This window comes from Ranitomeya variabilis, chromosome 3 (assembly GCF_051348905.1).
Source record: "Ranitomeya variabilis isolate aRanVar5 chromosome 3, aRanVar5.hap1, whole genome shotgun sequence".
Taxonomy (NCBI): Eukaryota; Metazoa; Chordata; class Amphibia; order Anura; family Dendrobatidae; genus Ranitomeya; species Ranitomeya variabilis.
Window position 1 is genome coordinate 455,624,833 of NC_135234.1, and position 21,228 is coordinate 455,646,060.

Here is a 21,228-nt window from a genome sequence, read left to right on the forward strand (position 1 = left end):
TCTCTCCCTTTCATTCAGTGGGCCATAGAAAGCCTATTTTTTTTTTTTTTTTAATATTATTTGGTTTCTAATTCTCCCTGAAAAAAAAAAAAAAACCTAAAAAAACAGTGGGAGAGTAATATTGCCCTTTCAGCTTGTGTGCCAGTCTTGACTCCTGGGTGTGCCACCTCTCTCCCTCTCATTCAGTGGGCCATAGAAAGCCTATTTATTTTTTTTTAAAATATTATTGGGTTTCTAAAGTCTCCCTGAAAAAACAAAAAATACATAAAAAAACAGTGGGAGAGTAATATTGCCCTTTCAGCTTGTGTGCCAGTCTTGACTCCTGGGTGTGCCACCTCTCTCCCTTTCATTCAGTGGGCCATAGAAAGCCTATTTTTTTTTTTTTTTTAATATTATTTGGTTTCTAATTCTCCCTGAAAAAAAAAAAAAAACCTAAAAAAACAGTGGGAGAGTAATATTGCCCTTTCAGCTTGTGTGCCAGTCTTGACTCCTGGGTGTGTCACCTCTCTCCCTCTCATTCAGTGGGCCATAGAAAGCCTATTTATTTTTTTTTTTAAATATTATTGGGTTTCTAAAGTCTCCCTGAAAAAACAAAAAATACATAAAAAAACAGTGGGAGAGTAATATTGCCCTTTCAGCTTGTGTGCCAGTCTTGACTCCTGGGTGTGCCACCTCTCTCCCTCTCATTCAGTGGGCCATAGAAAGCCTTTTTTTTTTTTGGTTTTTTTAATATTATTTGGTTTCTAAAGTCTCCCTGAAAAAAACAAAAAAAACATAAAAAACAGTGGGAGAGTAATATTGCCCTTTCAGCTTGTGCGCCAGTCTTGACTCCTGGTTGTGCCACCTCTCTCTCTCTAATTGTGGGCCATAGAAAGCCTTTTTTTTTTTTTTTTTTTTTAATATTATTTGGTTTCTAAAGTCTCCCTGAGAAAAAAAAATAAATAAATTAGGTGGGAGATTAATATTGACATTAGTGCTTGAGTGACAGTCCTGCGTGTGTGTCATCTCTGTGATTTTGTGCCACAGAAAACAGAGTGTGTAACATTGTGCCTGATTTTCCTTGTGGTCTCACCAACCTGTTAAGGGATATTGAAATCATACTGAAGTTATAGCTCACCGTGTAAGTTGTTTGATAGCAACAAATAAAGTTACTTTGGTTAAGATTTTAAAACAATGAGGAAGTCTGGTGCAAGAGGTCGTCGTGGGCGTTCATTGTCAGCTGGTAATGATGGTAGTGGTAGTGGAGCATCAGGTGGTCGTGGGGATAAAAATATTCCACCTAAGTCTGGAGCTGTGGAGCCAGTTTCGTCGTCAGGCTACACAAGGCCTCGAACGCTCTCTTTTCTGGGAGTAGGAAAACCGCTTTTAAAGGCGGAGCAGCAACAGCAAGTTTTGGCTTACATTGCAGACTCAGCCTCTAGCTCTTTTGCCTCCTCTTCCGAAACTGGTAAATGTAAAAGCAGCGCGTCGCTTGTGGATGTTCACGGTCAGGGACAAGTCGCTTCCTTGTCCTCCTCAGCAAAAACTACAACAAGAGAGAAGGATGCAGCAGGCGACACAACGGGTCACTCCATGGAGCTCTTTACACATACCGTCCCTGGCTTAGAAAGTGAAACATTTAACAGGCCATGCCCATTACAAGTATATTCTGACATGGAGTGCACTGATGCACAGCCACAGCCAGAGTACTATGCTGCTCCTTTGACTCAGACCACCACATTGCCCTCTCAGGGTACAGATCCACAATCAGACCCTGATGAGACTATGTTGCCCCGCCACGAACGCTATACCACCGACCGACACAGTGACACAGACGAAGTTGCACACGAGCTCGAAGAGGAGGTAATAGATGACCCAGTTATTGACCCCGATTGGCAGCCATTGGGGGAACAGGGTGCAGGCGGCAGTAGTTCAGAAGCGGAGGTGGAGGAGGGGCCGCAGCAGGCATCAACATCGCAACAGGTTCCATCTGCCGGGCCCGTATCTGGACCAAAACGCGTGTCAAAGCCAAAACCTGTTGGAGCACAGCGTTGCCATCCGGTTAAAGCTCAGTCTGCAATCCCTGAAAAGGGATCAGAGTCTAGGAAGAGTGCAGTCTGGCATTTTTTTAAACAACATCCAACTGATCAGCGCAAAGTCATCTGTCAAAAATGTTCAACTAGCTTAAGCAGAGGTCAGAATCTGAAAAGTCTAAATACTAGTTGCATGCATAGACACTTAACCACCATGCATTCTCAAGCCTGGACTAACTACCAAACGTCCCTCAAGGTTGTAGCACCCTCGGCCAATGAAGCTAGTCAGCAACGCAACATCCCTTCCGTCACTGTAAGGCCACCATTTTCCGCACCACCGGCAGTATCTGTGCAGGTTTCTTTGCCAGCCAAAAGCAGTCAGGGTCAGGGAATCACCAGTTTTGTAGGAGGAAATATTGCATGTAGGGCACCGGCGGAAACAATACCGTCTCCAACCGTCTCTCAGTCTGCCATGTCCACCGGCACACCCGAAAGTTCCACGATCTACAGCTCTCCAGTCCAGCTCACCCTACATGAGACTCTGGTTAGAAAAAGGAAGTACTTATCCTCGCATCCGCGTACACAGGGTTTTAACGCCCACATAGCTAGACTAATCTCGTTAGAGATGATGCCCTACCGGTTAGTTGAAAGCGAAGCTTTCAAAGCCCTGATGGAGTACGCTGAACCACGATACGAGCTACCCAGTCGACACTTTTTTTCCAGAAAAGCCATCCCAGCCCTGCACCAGCATGTTAAACAGCGCATCGTCCATGCACTCAGGCAATCTGTGAGTACAAAGGTGCACCTGACTACAGATGCATGGACCAGTAGGCATGGCCAGGGACGTTATGTGTCCATCACGGCACACTGGGTGAATGTGGTGGATGCAGGGTCCACAGGCGACATCAATTTAGGGACAGTTGTGCCTAGCCCACGGTCTAGGAAACAGTTGGCTGTAGGCGTTCGCACCCCCTCCTCCTCCTCCTCGTCCTCCTGCAGAAGCTACAGCTCTTCCACAGAACGCAGTCGGCCAACCACTCCATCGGCAGATGACACTGTTGCACACCAGTTGTCCCATTATGGGCCAGCTACTGCCAAGCGTCAGCAGGCTGTATTGGCTATGAAGTGTTTGGGCGACAACAGACACACCGCGGAAGTTCTGTCCGAGTTCTTGCAACAAGAAACGCAGTCGTGGCTGGGCACAGTAGATCTTGAGGCAGGCAAGGTAGTGAGTGATAACGGAAGGAATTTCATGGCTGCCATCTCCCTTTCCCAACTGAAACACATTCCTTGCCTGGCTCACACCTTAAACCTGGTGGTGCAGTGCTTATTGAAAACTTATCCTGGGTTCTCCGACCTGCTCCTCAAAGTGCGTGCACTTTGCTCACATATCCGACGTTCGCCTGTACACGCCAGCCGTATGCAGACCTATCAGCGGTCTTTGAACCTTCCCCAGCATCGCCTAATCATAGACGTTGCAACAAGGTGGAACTCAACACTGCACATGCTTCAGAGACTGTGCGAACAGAGGCGTGCTGTTATTTATTTGTGGGAGGATACACGGGCAGGCAGTAGGATGGCAGACATGGAGTTGTCAGGTGTGCAGTGGTCGAAGATACAAGACATGTGTCAAGTCCTTCAGTGTTTTGAGGAATGCACACGGCTGGTTAGTGCAGACAACGCCGTAATAAGCATGAGCATCCCCCTAATGCGTCTGCTGATGCAAAGTTTGACGCACATAAAGGAGCAGGCGTCTGCACCAGAGGAAGAGGGAAGCCTTGATGACAGTCAGCCATTGTCTGGTCAGGGCAGTGTACAGGACGAGGTAGCGGGCGAAGAGGAGGTGGAGGACGAGGAGGATGATGGGGATGAGTATATTTTTAATGCGGAAACTTTCACGGGGGCACAGGAAATTGGTTGCGTGTCACGGCCGGGTTCTGGTTTTTTGAGGGACACAAGTGACGTAGATTTGCCTGCAACTGCCCCTCAACCAATCACAACCGGAGATTTGACAACTGGAACTTTGGCCCACATGGCGGATTATGCCTTACGTATCCTAAAAAGGGACACACGCATTACGAAAATGATGAACGATGACGATTACTGGTTGGCCTGCCTCCTTGATCCACGCTATAAAGGCAAATTGCAAAATATTATGCCACATGAGAACTTGGAACTAATATTAGCAACCAAACAATCAACTCTTGTTGACCGTTTGCTTCAGGCATTCCCAGCACACAGCGCACGTGATCGTTCTCACACGAGCTCCAGGGGGCAGCAGACTAGGAGTGTTAGGGGTGCACACATCAGAAGTGGCGTTGGACAGAGGGGTTTTCTGACCAGGTTGTGGAGTGATTTTGCTATGACCGCAGACAGGACAGGTACTGCTGCATCAATTGAAAGTGACAGGAGACAACATTTGTCCAGTATGGTTACTAACTATTTTTCATCCCTTATCGATGTTCTCCCTCAACCGTCATTCCCATTTGATTACTGGGCCTCCAAATTAGACACCTGGCCAGAATTGGCAGAATATGCATTGCAGGAGCTTGCTTGCCCGGCAGCAAGTGTCCTATCAGAAAGAGTATTCAGTGCTGCAGGGTCAATATTAACCGAAAAAAGGACTCGTCTGGCTACCCAAAATGTTGACGATCTAACATTCATTAAAATGAACCACAACTGGATTTCAAAATCTTTTGCCCCACCTTGCCCGGCCGACACCTAGCTTTCCTATGAAAAGCTCTTGCCTGTGAATTACTTTTCTAATGTCTAATTTGCTGCTGCAGATTGTACAGCATACGACATGTTTACACCTCCCTAAATGGCCAAACTCCCCACACGGGGCCGTGGTATCGCGACTTGGCGCAAGCACCCGTGAGACTGCTGTTTGTCTGAAGAGGTGGGTGTGCTCGCTTTTGGTTGACGGCATTGCTACTGGGTCCCTCATAGTACAATGTAGTGTCTCTGGCGGTGGTGGTGCGCACCCAACGTCAGACACACCGTTGTAACATGAGTGGCCCTGGGGCGGTCCCGCCGGCCTCAAGAGAGTTCCCCCCTACCCCAGCTCAAACTGGGCTCTACTACGTGCAAAATTATGTCGCACAGCTCCACCAATCTTTAGTCTATTCGCTGACATCATTCAATGTCTGGCACTGACAATACAAATTTGTAGACATCTATGATGCAACTTAAAGTAGTCTGTGTCTGTGTCCTATATTGGCACCATTAAATAGTTACTGCCAAATTACTATGTCAGAAACACAGCAGATGAGCCCACCCCTGTACCTAAGTATGCCATCTTTTTTTTTGTTTTGGTTGTTTTGCGAGACATTAACATCTATTTATATTTTGGGAGTACTGGGACAGACACTCCTTGCACTACTCCTCCACTCAGCACCAAGCTGCCTGCCCGTGTATCCATGTAACCGCTGTAAAACTGCCATGAGCCTATTGTTTGTTATTTTAGGCCTTTGATAGCCTGTCTGCGGTCCCTACTCCTCCACTGACCACCAAGCTGCCTGCCCGTGTATCCATGTAACCGCTGTAAAACTGCCATGAGCCTATTGTTTGTTATTTTAGGCCTTTGAAGCCTTTCTGCGCTCCCTCCTTCCACTAGTCCTCCACTGACCAGACCACTGCTGCCCGTGTACCCCTGGAACCAATTTTAAAGTGCCTACAGCCAGCCCATTTTATTGTGTTAGGCCTTCGAAGCCTGTCTGCGGTCCATACTTCCACTAGGCCTCCACTGACCAGACCACTGCTGCCCGTGTACCCCTGGAACCAATTTTAAAGTGCCTACAGCCAGCCCATTTTATTGTGTTAGGCCTTCGAAGCCTGTCTGCGGTCCCTCCTTCCACTAGGCCTCCACTGACCAGACCACTGCTGCCCGTGTACCCCTGGAACCAATTTTAAAGTGCCTACAGCCAGCCCATTTTATTGTGTTAGGCCTTCGAAGCCTGTCTGCGGTCCATACTTTAAATACTCCTCCACTCACCACCAAGCTGCCTGCCCGTGTATCCATGTAACCGCTGTAAAACTGCCATGAGCCTATTGTTTGTTATGTTAGGCCTTTGATAGCCTGTCTGCGGTCCCTACTTTAAATACTCCTCCACTCACCACCACCAAGCTGCCTGCCCGTGTATCCATGTAACCGCTGTGAAACTGCCATGAGCCTATTGTTTTTTTATGTTAGGCCTTTGATAGCCTGTCTGCGGTCCCTACTTTAAATACTCCTCCACTCACCACCACCAAGCTGCCTGCCCGTGTATCCATGTAACCGCTGTAAAACTGCCATGAGCCTATTGTTTGTTATGTTAGGCCTTTGAAGCCTTTCTGCGCTCCCTCCTTCCACTAGTCCTCCACTGACCAGACCACTGCTGCCCGTGTACCCCTGGAACCAATTTTAAAGTGCCTACAGCCAGCCCATTTTATTGTGTTAGGCCTTCGAAGCCTGTCTGCGGTCCATACTTCCACTAGGCCTCCACTGACCAGACCACTGCTGCCCGTGTACCCCTGGAACCAATTTTAAAGTGCCTACAGCCAGCCCATTTTATTGTGTTAGGCCTTCGAAGCCTGTCTGCGGTCCATACTTCCACTAGGCCTCCACTGACCAGACCACTGCTGCCCGTGTACCCCTGGAACCAATTTTAAAGTGCCTACAGCCAGCCCATTTTATTGTGTTAGGCCTTCGAAGCCTGTCTGCGGTCCCTCCTTCCACTAGGCCTCCACTGACCAGACCACTGCTGCCCGTGTACCCCTGGAACCAATTTTAAAGTGCCTACAGCCAGCCCATTTTATTGTGTTAGGCCTTCGAAGCCTGTCTGCGGTCCCTCCTTCCACTAGGCCTCCACTGACCAGACCACTGCTGCCCGTGTACCCCTGGAACCAATTTTAAAGTGCCTACAGCCAGCCCATTTTATTGTGTTAGGCCTTCGAAGCCTGTCTGCGGTCCATACTTTAAATACTCCTCCACTCACCACCAAGCTGCCTGCCCGTGTATCCATGTAACCGATGTAAAACTGCCATGACTGCCTACTGTTTGTTATTTTAGGCCTTTGATAGCCTGTCTGCGGCCCCTACTTGCAATACTCCTCCACTGAGCACAATGCTGCCTGGAGTGCCTGCCTGTGTATCCATGTAACCGATGTAAAACTGCCATGACTGCCTACTGTTTGTTATTTTAGGCCTTTGATAGCCTGTCTGCAGCCCCTACTTGCAATACTCCTCCACTGACCACACCAATGCTGCCCGTGTACCCCTGGAACCTATTTAAAAGTTCATAGAGCCTAGTTATATATTTTATTTACTATTAATAAGGCCATGATGGACTACGCTGTACCACGCTACAAGCTAACCAGTCGACACTTCTTTTGCGAGAAAAGCCATCCCAACCCTCCACCAGCATGTAGAAGACCGCATTGTCCATGCACTCTGGCAATCTGTGAGTACAAAGGTGCACCTGACAACAGACGCATGGACCTGTAGGCATGGCCACGGAAGATTACGTGTCCATTACGGCGCAATGGGTTAATGTGGTGGATGCATGGTCCACAGGGGACAGCCTACTAAGTCTGTCTGCAGTCCCTAATTCAAATTGTCCTCCACTGTCTAAATCGGAACTTCCACCTTCTGGCTTTCGGCCTATAGTATCAGAAATTAAACTGCATTTGGCCTTCAACTTTGGTTAGGGCCTACTAACGGCTTCTGCCCCTCCCTGGTGTTGCCCTCAACTAAATAAAGCTGAGCTTCAACCTTCTGCTCCAAATTACCATTTTGAAAAATGCAATAGGCTTTTCAGGCCTACTAAAGGAGTCTGTCTGTGTGCCCCTGCCTGGTGTTGTCCTCAACTAAATAAAGCTGAGCTTCAACCTTCCGGCTCTCATTATGTGGTTTTAAAAAAAAAAATGGTGGTTAGGGCCTACTAACGGCTTCTGCCCCTCCCTGGTGTTGTCCTCAACTAAATAAAGCTGAGCTTCAACCTTCCGGCTCTCATTAAGTGGTTTTAAAAAAAAAAAAAATGGTGGTTAGGGCCTACTAACGGCTTCTGCCCCTCCCTGGTGTTGTCCTCAACTAAATAAAGCTGAGCTTCAACCTTCCGGCTCTCATTATGTGGTTTTAAAAAAAAAAATGGTGGTTAGGGCCTACTAACGGCTTCTGCCCCTCCCTGGTGTTGTCCTCAACTAAATAAAGCTGAGCTTCAACCTTCCGGCTCTCATTATGTGGTTTTAAAAAAAAAAATGGTGGTTAGGGCCTACTAACGGCTTCTGCCCCTCCCTGGTGTTGTCCTCAACTAAATAAAGCTGAGCTTCAACCTTCCGGCTCTCATTATGTGGTTTAAAAAAAAAAATGGTGGTTAGGGCCTACTAACGGCTTCTGCCCCTCCCTGGTGTTGTCCTCAACTAAATAAAGCTGAGCTTCAACCTTCCGGCTCTCATTATGTGGTTTTAAAAAAAAAATGGTGGTTAGGGCCTACTAACGGCTTCTGCCCCTCCCTGGTGTTGTCCTCAACTAAATAAAGCTGAGCTTCAACCTTCCGGCTCTCATTAAGTGGTTTTAAAAAAAAAAAAAATGGTGGTTAGGGCCTACTAACGGCTTCTGCCCCTCCCTGGTGTTGCCCTCAACTAAATAAAGCTGAGCTTCAACCTTCTGCTCCAAATTACCATTTTAAAAAATGCAATAGGCTTTTCCGGCCTACTAAAGGTGTCTGCCCCTCCCTGGTGTTGTCCTCAACTGAACAAAGCTGAGCTTCCACATTCTGGCTTTCGCCCTATACTATCAGATATTAAACTGCATTTGGCCTACTAGTGTGGTTAGGCCCTTGAAACAGTGTCTGCTGCTCTTGGGTTTGCTACTCCACTGAACAAAGCAATGCCGCCTGTTTAGTCCTGTTACCAATTTTGAACTGCATGTAGCCTACTTTATTCTTTGGCCCTATATCTGTTTCCTCCTCATCCTGCCCATTGCCCAGCCACTGCTAAATGAGTCTGCTGGTACATTGACCTAGACCACTACATTCCCCTTGTACTCTACACAGCCAGAATCTGTCCCTGCTGAAAGTAAGGTTCCCCTTCCCGCATGTTATACCACCTTACACAGGGACAAAGAGGAAGGTGCAGATGAAAGTGCAGGTTCCTTCATCAGGTGGGGGGGCATACTCGTTGGCGACGTCACTGGCACAGGGCCCCTCAGAGTACGCAAAAGTGTCGCTGCTGGTGGGAGGCGCCCCCGCCATGCAAACACACCGCCGTACTTTGAGGGGCCCTGTGCCAGTGGCAATGCGAACGAGTGGGCCCCCCCTGCTTGCTCAGGATCACAGCACTTGCAACTTTTAAATACTTACCTTTCCCTGCAACACCGCCGTGACGTAGTCCGCATTTCCTGGGCCCACGAAAAACTTGAGCCAGCCCTACTCCCCCCACAACTTTCCCCCAATTCCCTATGCCCAACTATTATTATACAGTTAATTAAGATTGGCAAGCTTCAGAAACAAGAATGGATGTTTTTGGCATTAAAATGGGCACTGTAGGTGTTTTCCTGGCCTCCACTCACTGCCGACTATGCTTCCCCATTGACTTGCATTGGGTTTCGTGTTTCGGTCGATCCCCGACTTTTAGCGATAATCGGCCGACTGCACTCGACTCGACTCTGGACAAAATCGGGTTTCCCAAAACCCTACTCGATCTTAAAAAAATGAAAGTCGCTCAACCCTAGCCATAGCGTTTCAATTTGCCTTTCTTTCTCTGTTTTTTTATGTTGTTCCAATACACACAAATTAAATGGCATTAAATCCACCTTTGTGAGAAATTACTCATTATTTCTCTTGCAGCTGTTGACATACTGCTAAGCAAAAAGTATAAGACAAAAAAATAACAAATTAATACATATAAATTGATAAAATTAGGATTAAAATACAAACAGCAGATTATGGCATTACCATTTGTGGATCCTGGCATAGCCTTTCAAATAGCATTGTTCTGAAGTGGCACCAAATTCTCTAAAAGGTGAGGGTGTTCAGGTTTTTCTCTAGGCTACCTTATCTTTTCTGCATGCCTATCACAAAGTGGCTCCATATTTCATTTCCTACCTGAATAATGCCTGAAGAGAGCATTTTTCTTTTTTAGATTGAAACATGCCTCTTGGGCATTCAATGTCTTATGTGTCTTTGTATGACATTGTCTGTGAAAGTGGTATTTATGAAAGAGTTCGGTGATGTGCATAAAATGAGCTTTTCCCGGAAAGTAATTGTACAAGTAAAAATGAGGATTAATACAAAAACAACACAAAAATAAAATAAAACTCTATTACAAGCAATGCTTGATATTGTAGCTCACTGATTGTTATTGCATGAATATAAAAAGCAGAATTAATTGGCTGTGTTATTTTATAAAAAGCTTTGATCTATGTAATAGGATCACACTAATTTACTGTACACATCCTGGGAGATCTGGAGTTAGAAGATCACTACATATTGTGAATCGCAGCTCTTCCATTTAGCCTGTGTTTGTGTCCCATATTAAATGGATTTGGTTTCCTTTGGTGCTGAAGAGGTTAACGACCCTTTCGATGCTGGTCAGAAACTTGCAGCTCCATTTTCAGCTGCTATTTGATCTGGTCATTACCTCTCCCTATAAAACCGAGCCAGACCTTCTCTTTCTTGCCAGTGAAAGATTTGCTTCCTAACTCCTTGGAGATGCTGTGCTGAATAGGAGATTGTTGCGTGCTGTTTTTGGGTGTAAGCTTTCCTCATTGCCCTGTTCCCTTTTGGCTGATATATTCCTATTTTTACCTTTGGTGAGTGTTTGTATGTTTGTTGCTTTCTGTTATCCCCATTTTGTTTAATTTATATTTCTGTCTCAGGCCTCATGTGGTGGTGGAATGGACAGGTCAGGGTTATCAGGAGCATAGTAAGGTCAAAGACTCGGGCCTCTCTACCTTCAAAAGTACCCCCGGGAAAGGGATAGTTAGAGTCCCAGTTCCAGGGATGGTTTGAGGCCCCCTTCCTTACCGAAGACCATCACAGTGGGACAGACTCTTCAGTAGAGCCCCTGATGGTGGGGTTAGACTTGTCTTCCTATTGACACCAGGTGCTCCTCTAGGGCAGACATTGGATGCACAGCATCTGATCCCCAAGTGCAAGTAACTGGAATGACCCAGAAGGAGAGTACAGCTGGTACTGGCAGGTGCAGGCTGGTACGACTGGCACACAGATAGGCACAGGCAGGTGCAGGCTGGTATGCCTGGTATACAGAAGGGCACAGGCAAGTGCAGGATGGTACTGTGGGCATGGCTTATATACAGGCAAACTGATGCTGTCAGGCATGGCTGAAATACAGGCAGGCTGATGCTGGTGGGCACAGCTGATATAAAGGCAGAATGATGCTGGTGGGTGCAGCTTGAAATTCTGGCAGACTGGAGCCCAGAAAAAGGCAAGTATAGACAGTCAGGTACAGAACAGGTAACTGACTGGCGGGTACTGGGGACCTGACAACTATCAAGCGTGATAATGACTAACTATATTGCTCAGGCACTGTGAATTCCATTCTGGAGCTCCCTCCTGTGGTTGCTAATGGTATTTTTGCGAGTTCTGCCCTTGGGCTCCCTCTGGTGGTTTCGAGTGGAACTGCTGCTCCTTTAGGTAGCTGTAGCAGCTGCCTCCACTGATCGCCTTGCCTGGTTTTGTTATTTAAACCTGCTCTGGGCTTTAGTTCATGCCAGCTGTCAATGTTCTTGGTTGGATTTGGTTCTCTCCTTGGATTTCTCATATGGCCTGTCCTTGTCAGCAAAAGATACGTTTTTGCTAGTTCTTGTTTGTCCATTTGTTTGGACTCTATTGCTCTGCAAATATGTCTCTTTTTGTCCAGCTTGTCACTATGTCATTTTCAGGCTAGCTGGAAGCTCTGGGGAAGCAGATTTGCCCCTCCACACCATGAGTCGGTGTGGAGTTCATTTTTGTAAACTCTGCGTGGATTTTGTAGTTTTTAATACTGACCGCACAGTATCCTTTTCTCTCTGTCTATCAAGTTTAGTATTGGCCTCCTTTGCTGAAATCTGATTTCATTTCTGTGTATGTCATTTCCCTCTCCATTCACAGTCAATATTTGTGGGGGGCTGTCTTTCCTTTGGGGGTTTTCTCTGAGGCAAGATAGCTTTCTATTTCCTACTTTAGGGGTAGTTAGCTCTTAGGCTGTGGCGAGGTGTCTAGGGAGAGTCAGGAACATCCCACGGCTATTACTAGTGTTGTTGTTAGGATTAGGAACTGCGGTCAGTAGAGATACCACCTCCTCAGAGCTCGTCCCATGTTGCGTTTTAGCCACCAGGTCATATCAGTGTGGCCTCTTAACCACCAGGTCATAACAGTACAGCTGGCCCACAATGTGTTAAATGCATCACAAAAGAGGGAAAAGAAAGTTCTGAGTCATTTTTTTTTCCTTTGTAGCTTGTTTTGTCTTTTTTTCCCCTTAATCTCTGGGTGGTTCAGGATTTTGGTGCTGATATGGAGGTTCAGGGTCTGTCCTTGCGTGTGGATCAACTCGCTGCAAGGGTACAGAGTATCCAAGATTATGTTGTCCAGACTCCGGTATTAGAGCCTAGAATTCCTATTCCTGATTTGTTTTCTGGGGATAGATCTAAATTTTTGAACTTCAAAAATAATTGCAGATTGTTTTTTGCTCTGAGACCCCGTTCCTCTGGTGACCCCATTCAGCAGGTGAAGATTGTTATTTCTTTGCTGCGTGGCGACCCGCAGGACTGGGCATTCTCCCTTGAGCCAGGAAATCCTGCATTGCTCAATATTGACACATTTTTTCAAGCACTCGGATTGCTGTATGACGAGCCTAATTCTGTGGATCAGGCAGAAAAGACTTTGCTGGCTCTGTGTCAGGGTCAGGAAGCAGCAGAAGTATACTGCCAGAAATTTAGAAAGTGGTCTGTGCTCACAAAATGGAATGAGTATGCTCTGGCAGCGATTTTCAGAAAGTGTCTTTCTGAAGCCCTTAAAGATGTTATGGTGGGGTTTCCCACGCCTGCTGGTCTGAATGAGTCAATGTCTTTGGCCATTCAGATCGATCGGCGTCTGCGCGAGCGCAAGGTGGTGCACCATATGGCAGTGTCCTCTGAGCAGAGTCCTGAGCCTATGCAATGTGATGGGATTTTGACTAGAGCAGAAAGGCAGAAATTCAGATGTCAGAATGGCCTGTGTTTTTACTGTGGTGATTCTGCTCATGCTATTTCTGATTGCCCTAAGCGTACTAAGAGGGTCCCTAGGTCTGTTACCATTAGTACTGTACAGCCTAAATTTCTCTTGTCTGTTACCCTGATTTGCTCATTGTCGTCCTTTTCTGTTATGGCATTTGTGGATTCTGGCGCTGCCCTGAACTTAATGGACTTAGAATTTGCCAAGCGCTGTGGTTTTTCCTTGGAGCCTTTGCAGAGCCCTATTCCCTTAAGGGGGATTGATGCTACGCCATTGGCCAAGAATAAACCTCAGTACTGGACACAGTTAACCATGTACATGGCTCCAGCACATCAGGAAAATATTCGCTTTTTAGTGTTGCATAATTTGCATGATGTTGTTGTGCTGGGTTTTCCATGGTTACAGGTACATAATCCAGTGCTGGATTGGAGATCTATGTCTGTAACTGGTTGGGGTTGTCTGGGGATACATAGTGATATTCCTTTGATGTCAATTTCCTCGCCCCCTTCTTCTGAAGTTCCTGAGTTTTTGTCGGATTTCCAGGATATATTTGATGAGCCCAAGTCCAGTTCCCTGCCTCCTCATAGGGACTGCGATTGTGCCATTAATTTGATTCCTGGCTGTAAGTTCCCTAAGGGCCGACTTTTCAATCTGTCTGTGCCAGAGCATGCCGCTATGTGGAGTTATGTAAAGGAGTCATTGGAGAAGGGGCATATTCGCCCGTCTTCGTCACCGTTGGGGGCTGGATTCTTCTTTGTTGCCAAGAAGGATGGCTCCTTGAGACCCTGTATAGATTATCACCTTCTCAATAAGATCACGGTCAAATTCCAGTACCCTTTGCCTTTACTTTCTGATTTGTTTGCTCGGATTAAGGGTGCCAGTTGGTTTACTAAAATCGACCTTCGAGGGGCGTATAATCTCGTGCGTATTAAACAAGGTGATGAATGGAAAACAGCATTTAATACGCCCGAAGGCCATTTTGAATATCTTGTGATGCCATTCGGGCTCTCTAATGCTCCATCGGTATTTCAGTCCTTTATGCATGATATCTTCCGGAATTATCTGGATAAATTCATGATTGTGTATTTGGATGATATTTTGTTTTTTTTCCGATGATTGGGAGTCTCATGTGAAGCAGGTTAGGATGGTGTTTCAGGTCCTTCGTGCTAACGCGTTGTTTGTGAAGGGGTCTAAGTGCCTCTTTGGAGTTCAGAAGGTTTCTTTTTTGGGTTTCATTTTTTCTCCCTCGGCTATTGAAATGGACCCTGTTAAAGTCCAGGCCATTCATGATTGGACTCAACCCACATCTGTAAAGAGCCTTCAGAAATTTTTGGGCTTTGCTAATTTTTATCGCCGCTTTATTGCTAATTTTTCTAGTGTGGTGAAGCCTCTGACCGATTTGACGAAGAAAGGTGCTGATGTGATGAATTGGTCCTCTGCGGCTGTTGAGGCCTTTCAGGAGCTTAAACGTCGTTTTACTTCTGCCCCTGTGTTGCGTCAGCCAGATGTTTCGCTCCCTTTTCAGGTTGAGGTTGATGCTTCTGAGATTGGGGCAGGGGCCGTTTTGTCTCAGAGAAATTCTGATGGCTCTTTGATGAAACCATGTGCTTTCTTCTCCAGAAAGTTTTCGCCTGCTGAGCGTAATTATGATGTCGGCAATCGGGAGTTGTTGGCTATGAAGTGGGCATTTGAGGAGTGGCGACATTGGCTTGAGGGAGCCAAGCATCGCGTGGTGGTCTTGACTGATCATAAGAATCTGATTTACCTTGAGTCTGCTAAGCGGTTGAATCCTAGACAAGCTCAGTGGTCTCTGTTTTTCTCCCGTTTTGATTTTGTGGTCTCGTATATTCCAGGATCTAAGAATGTGAAGGCTGATGCCCTTTCTAGGAGTTTTTTGCCTGACTCTCCGGGAATTCTTGAGCCGGCTGGGATCCTCAAGGAGGGGGTGATTCTTTCTGCCATCTCCCCTGATTTGCGGCGGGTACTTCAGGAGTTTCAGGCTGATAAACCTGACCGCTGTCCAGTGGGGACACTGTTTGTTCCTGATAGATGGACTAGCAGGGTAATTTCTGAGGTTCATTGTTCGGTGTTGGCTGGTCACCCTGGGATGTTCGGTACCAGAGATTTGGTGGCTAGGTCCTTTTGGTGGCCTTCCTTGTCACGGGATGTGCGTTCGTTTGTGCAGTCCTGTGGGACCTGTGCTCGGGCTAAGCCTTGCTGTTCCCGTGCCAGTGGGTTGCTTTTGCCTTTGCCTATTCCTGAGAGGCCCTGGACGCATATTTCCATGGATTTTATTTCTGATCTTCCTGTTTCTCAGAAGATGTCTGTCATCTGGGTGGTTTGTGACCGTTTTTCTAAGATGGTCCATTTGGTACCGTTGCCTAAGTTGCCTTCCTCCTCTGATTTGGTTCCATTATTTTTTCAGCATGTGGTTCGTTTACATGGTATTCCGGAGAATATTGTGTCTGACAGAGGTTCCCAGTTTGTTTCTAGGTTTTGGCGGTCCTTTTGTGCTAGAATGGGCATTGATTTGTCTTTTTCTTCAGCATTCCATCCTCAGACAAATGGCCAAACGGAGCGAACCAATCAGACCTTGGAAACCTATTTGAGCTGCTTCGTGTCTGCTGATCAGGATGATTGGGTGACCTTTTTGCCATTGGCCGAGTTTGCCCTTAATAATCGGGCTAGTTCGGCTACCTTGGTTTCGCCTTTTTTTTGTAACTTTGGTTTTCATCCTCGTTTTTCTTCGGGGCAGCTTGAGCCTTCTGACTGTCCTGGTGTGGATTCTGTGGTGGACAGGTTGCAGCAAATTTGGACTCATGTGGTGGACAATTTGACGTTGTCTCAGGAAAAGGCTCAATGTTTTGCTAACCGTCGTCGGTGTGTTGTCCCCGGCTTCGTGTTGGGGATTTGGTCTGGTTGTCTTCTCGTCATGTTCCTGTGAAGGTTTCTTCCCCTAAGTTCAAGCCTCGCTTTATTGGGCCTTATAAGATTTCTGAAATTATCAATCCGGTGTCTTTTCGTTTGGCCCTTCCAGCTTCTTTTTCCATTCATAATGTGTTCCATAGATCCTTGTTGCGGAGATATGTGGTACCTATGGTTCCCTCCGTTGATCCTCCTGCTCCGGTGTTGGTTGAGGGGGAATTGGAATATGTGGTGGAGAAGATTTTGGATTCTCGTTTTTCGAGGCGGAAGCTCCAATATCTGGTCAAGTGGAAGGGTTATGGCCAGGAGGATAATTCTTGGGTTGTTGCCTCCGATGTTCATGCTGCCGATTTGGTTCGTGCTTTCCATTTGGCTCGTCCTGATCGGCCTGGGAGCTCTGGTGAGGGTTCGGTGACCCCTCCTCAAGGGGGGGTACTATTGTGAATTCCGTTCTGGAGCTCCCTCCTGTGGTTGCTAATGGTATTTTTGCGAGTTCTGCCCTTGGGCTCCCTCTGGTGGTTTCGAGTGGAACTGCTGCTCCTTTAGGTAGCTGTAGCAGCTGCCTCCACTGATCGCCTTGCCTGGGTTTGTTATTTAAACCTGCTCTGGGCTTTAGTTCATGCCAGCTGTCAATGTTCTTGGTTGGATTTGGTTCTCTCCTTGGATTTCTCATATGGCCTGTCCTTGTCAGCAAAAGATAAGTTTTTGCTAGTTCTTGTTTGTCCATTTGTTTGGACTCTATTGCTCTGCAAATATGTCTCTTTTTGTCCAGCTTGTCACTATGTCATATTCAGGCTAGCTGGAAGCTCTGGGGAAGCAGATTTGCCCCTCCACACCGTGAGTCGGTGTGGAGTTCATTTTTGTAAACTCTGCGTAGATTTTGTAGTTTTTAATACTGACAGCACAGTATCCTTTTCTCTCTGTCTATCAAGTTTAGCATTGGCCTCCTTTGCTGAAATCTGATTTCATTTCTGTGTACGTCATTTCCCTCTCCATTCACAGTCAATATTTGTGGGAGGCTGTCTTTCCTTTGGGGGTTTTCTCTGAGGCAAGATAGCTTTCTATTTCCTACTTTAGGGGTAGTTAGCTCTTAGGCTGTGACGAGGTGTCTAGGGAGAGTCAGGAACATCCCACGGCTATTACTAGTGTTGTTGTTAGGATTAGGAACTGCGGTCAGTAGAGATACCACCTCCTCAGAGCTCGTCCCATGTTGCGTTTTAGCCACCAGGTCATATCAGTGTGGCCTCTTAACCACCAGGTCATAACAGGCACTTCACATCAGGAGGTGGTGCTTTAAATAATAAGTACTCCCAGCCCTAAGCACAGTGCACGGGGATCTGCATGCCATGCGCAGACCCCAGGCAGCAGCAGGAGAAGGAGTAGGGAGTGCGGGACTGCAGCGATGAGTGAGCCGGCATCCCTGCTAGGGGAAGGGTGCAGGGCGCCGTTGCTACAGCCCACAGTCACCAAAATATCTTCATATTTATCTTTAATCTCCAAAGTAAATCCAATTTGATCCATATTCACCCAAGTCCATAATCAATAATCACCTAAGTTCATTCATATACTCAATCACCCAATTCAATAATTCTGTGTGATATGAATCACCAATTCTTTTAGTATAAAGTAATTGCATTATGTAATTGCAACCAGACTGCTGCTCCATTCAACGAGTCTGATATGGTTCTCAGTTGATTATAGGAAGATAAAGAAAGGCAAAAAAGGTGGTTTGAAGATGGGCGTTTTCAAAAATGATAGAATTTTACCTTTGTTGACTTACATGTAGCAGTATGTGTCTACAGTAAGTCTGCAGTTGCTGATCTCTGTCCCAATCCAAAAAGTATATCTCTGTTGCTTTGAGCGCTGATGTTTAAAATCCTATACTATACGATTAGTTGATGATTGTGGCACATGCCATGATGATTCAGGTTGCACTAAATTTGATGGGAACTTACATTCTTATAATCTTATACTGAGTCACAATTTGTTAAATTTACATATAGTTATAATATCATCCTTATTCCTATTAGAATTATTTGAAATACTGTCTTGTGTTTCCTTCATTATTACACAATAAGACACTCTTTCAGACACTTTTTACTATGGCTGGTATTAGTTGATTGATATTAAAATGTTTGATTTTTCCTAACTTAGAACATAAGGAAAACTGTAGAACTGAAAACCACATATGGAGTCCTGCCAGGAGAGAAATGTGAAAAATAACTTCTTCTCCAGACCCTTCAATGTGCTGTATAAAAAGTACGGTAAATAATAGCATAAATGTCATTTGCTTTCATCCTTCCTGTAATATCAATATGTAAATGGGATTCATTAGCAAAATAAGCTGCCAATAGTTTTCCTATTTATTAATGCGGTAAAAGGACCAAGTTTACTAAGACTAATAACAACTTGTCCTGACGTGTAAATAAGTCTTAGAGAAGAAAATAGTTGTAACATAATCACAACTACCAGCAGCAAATGTGATATTGTTATGATGCATTTTCTTTTTAAGAAGAATTTTTAATTCTTCCAAACAATGTACTGGATGATGTAACATTTTATTGTAAAATGCATTTGTAAAATTATTATATTACAATTATTATTACAATATTCTATAACATTCAGAAACTATTAACATATTCATGGATTGACATACGTGACATTTCTACAATTTTAACACTCCATGCAACTTGTTTAAAAAATTCGTCATGACTAGAGATGATCGAATTTGTTTGAATTTGGTCTCCGAATCTGAATTTGCCATATTCATTCCATATCGGTTTGATGATCGGTTCCGAACATATTCGGTAATTTCTACTCCCATTGACTCTAATGACGTTTGGCTGTGTTTGACAAATATTGCAAAAACAATATTTGCTGCCGATCATATTCGGACCCAAATCCGAACAAATTTGCTCAACTCTAGTCGACGTGCACATTTTTCTAATTTTTTACTTTTTTGAGACTTTTCAAAGTCTAATTTTGTAGCTTTATGCTCACATCAATATTTGATTACCATTTCTTTATCTGCCAAAATTTTATCTGCCAGAATGTTTTAGCTGCCAAAATTGTACATAGGAGCTACCCACAGAAAACCTGTAAATGAAAGTTTTTGGACTCATTATTGTTGCTACTTGGGCAATTACCTTTTACAGGATATATCATAAGTATCTGTGATCCTTACTTATTGGGTAAATGGAGGTCTACCAATTCCAGCTCACTACATCTTCCATAAACAACCCCAGATTCTGGGGAAATTCTTGTGCACAAGGGAAAAGGCCGATGGTCAATGTTGGATGCTTGTGATCTACTGGCCATCAGACAACGCTGCATTAAAAACAGGTATGAATTGGTTGTGCAAATCACTGCGTGGGCTCAGGAGTACTTCCAGAAATCATTGTGTGTGAACACAGTTTGCCATGCAATCCACAAATACAAGGTAAAGGTCGATCATGGAAAGAAAACTCCATATATCAATACGCCGTCTTCTCTGGGCCAAAGCTAATTTAAAATGGACTGAGTTGAAACGGAAAACTATTCTGTGGTCAGATAAATTAAAATATTAAATTCTTTGCAAAAAACATGTACGATGTGTCGTGCAGATTCAAAAGTAGAGGCATCATCCATCCTGTTATCAGTTCAAAACCCTGCACCTCTGATGGTATGGGGTTACATTAGCACCAATGGCATGGGCAGCTTACATATCTTGAAAGCCACTATCAATGCTGAGCATTATAGAGAGGATTTAGAACAACAATGCTCCCGTTCAGGCAACATCTATTTCAGGGAAGGCTTTGCATATTTCAGCAAGACAATGCTAAGCCATATACTGCACCCATCACAACAGCATGGCTTTGAAGAAGAAGAGTTCGGGTAATGAACTTGCTTTCCTGCAGTCCAAACCTTTCACCATTCTTGTTTTCTTTAGATTTTACACATCATCCCGACTTTTGTTTGGGAATTGGGATTGTAAGTCAGTTGAGATATGTTCCATTCACATCTAAAGGAATGGGAATTTGCAAATTAGGATCAGGTGATGTGGATGTAGAAACGGCACTTTCCTGGTGGGTCCCTGGCACCCAAGTCCTACTCTACATTAAGTATAATGTTACAGGGTATATATACTAGATTCCTTGATAGGGCGTTGATCCAGGGAACTAGTCTGATTGCCGTATGTGGAGTCGGGAAGGAATTTTTTTCCCCAATGTGGAGCTTACTCTTTGCCACATGGTTTTTTTTGCCTTCCTCTGGATCAACATGTTAAGGCATGTTAGGTTAGGCTATGGGTTGAACTAGATGGACTTAAAGTCTTCCTTCAACCTTAATAACTATGTTACTATGTTACTGGTAAAACTTAAGAAATGGTATTGTACTGTTCTGGAAACCATATTCTGAAAAAGGTGTGACCATTACACTTTTTCTTAAGACTGCCTTATCTCTTGAGTATGTTGATCTTTGTAAAGTAGCCTCATATTTTATTTCATATTTTTATAATGCCTTAACACAGAGCATTTTTCTTTTTTAGATTGAATCATGCCTCTTGGGTATTTCAGGTCTTCTGAGTCTTTTGTATGACATTGCCTGTGAAAGTGGTATTTATGAAAGAGTTCGGTGATGTGCATAAAATGACCCTTTTCTGGTAATTGACTGTATAGTTAATGAAATGAAGGATCAATGCAAAAACAAAACAAGAAAAAAAAACAATGTTAGAGATGCAGTGTATAGTTATTGCATGAATATAAAATGCGTAATTAATCTGCTAAAATATTAAAAATCATAAAAGGCTTCGAACTATGTAATTGAGTCACAAATCTGTTCACTCATTTGCTTTGCTCAAAGGAAATCAGCCCCGGTTCACAAGAGCCCAAAAATTCATACTCACATATTCTGACTTGGTTAAATGTAGAATCATTTACCTGGCCCTTCTATAAGCAGCAAAAGATTTGTTGATCTGAAAGGGATTAATGCTATATTTTCTCTGTAGTTTATACTTAATCTTCAATTATTCTTACAGGATGGTTGCTTTCTTTCTTTGCCATGAGTAACAATTAGTTGGTGCTCTATTATACAATAGTGAATAACAAAAGGTGAGAGGGGGGA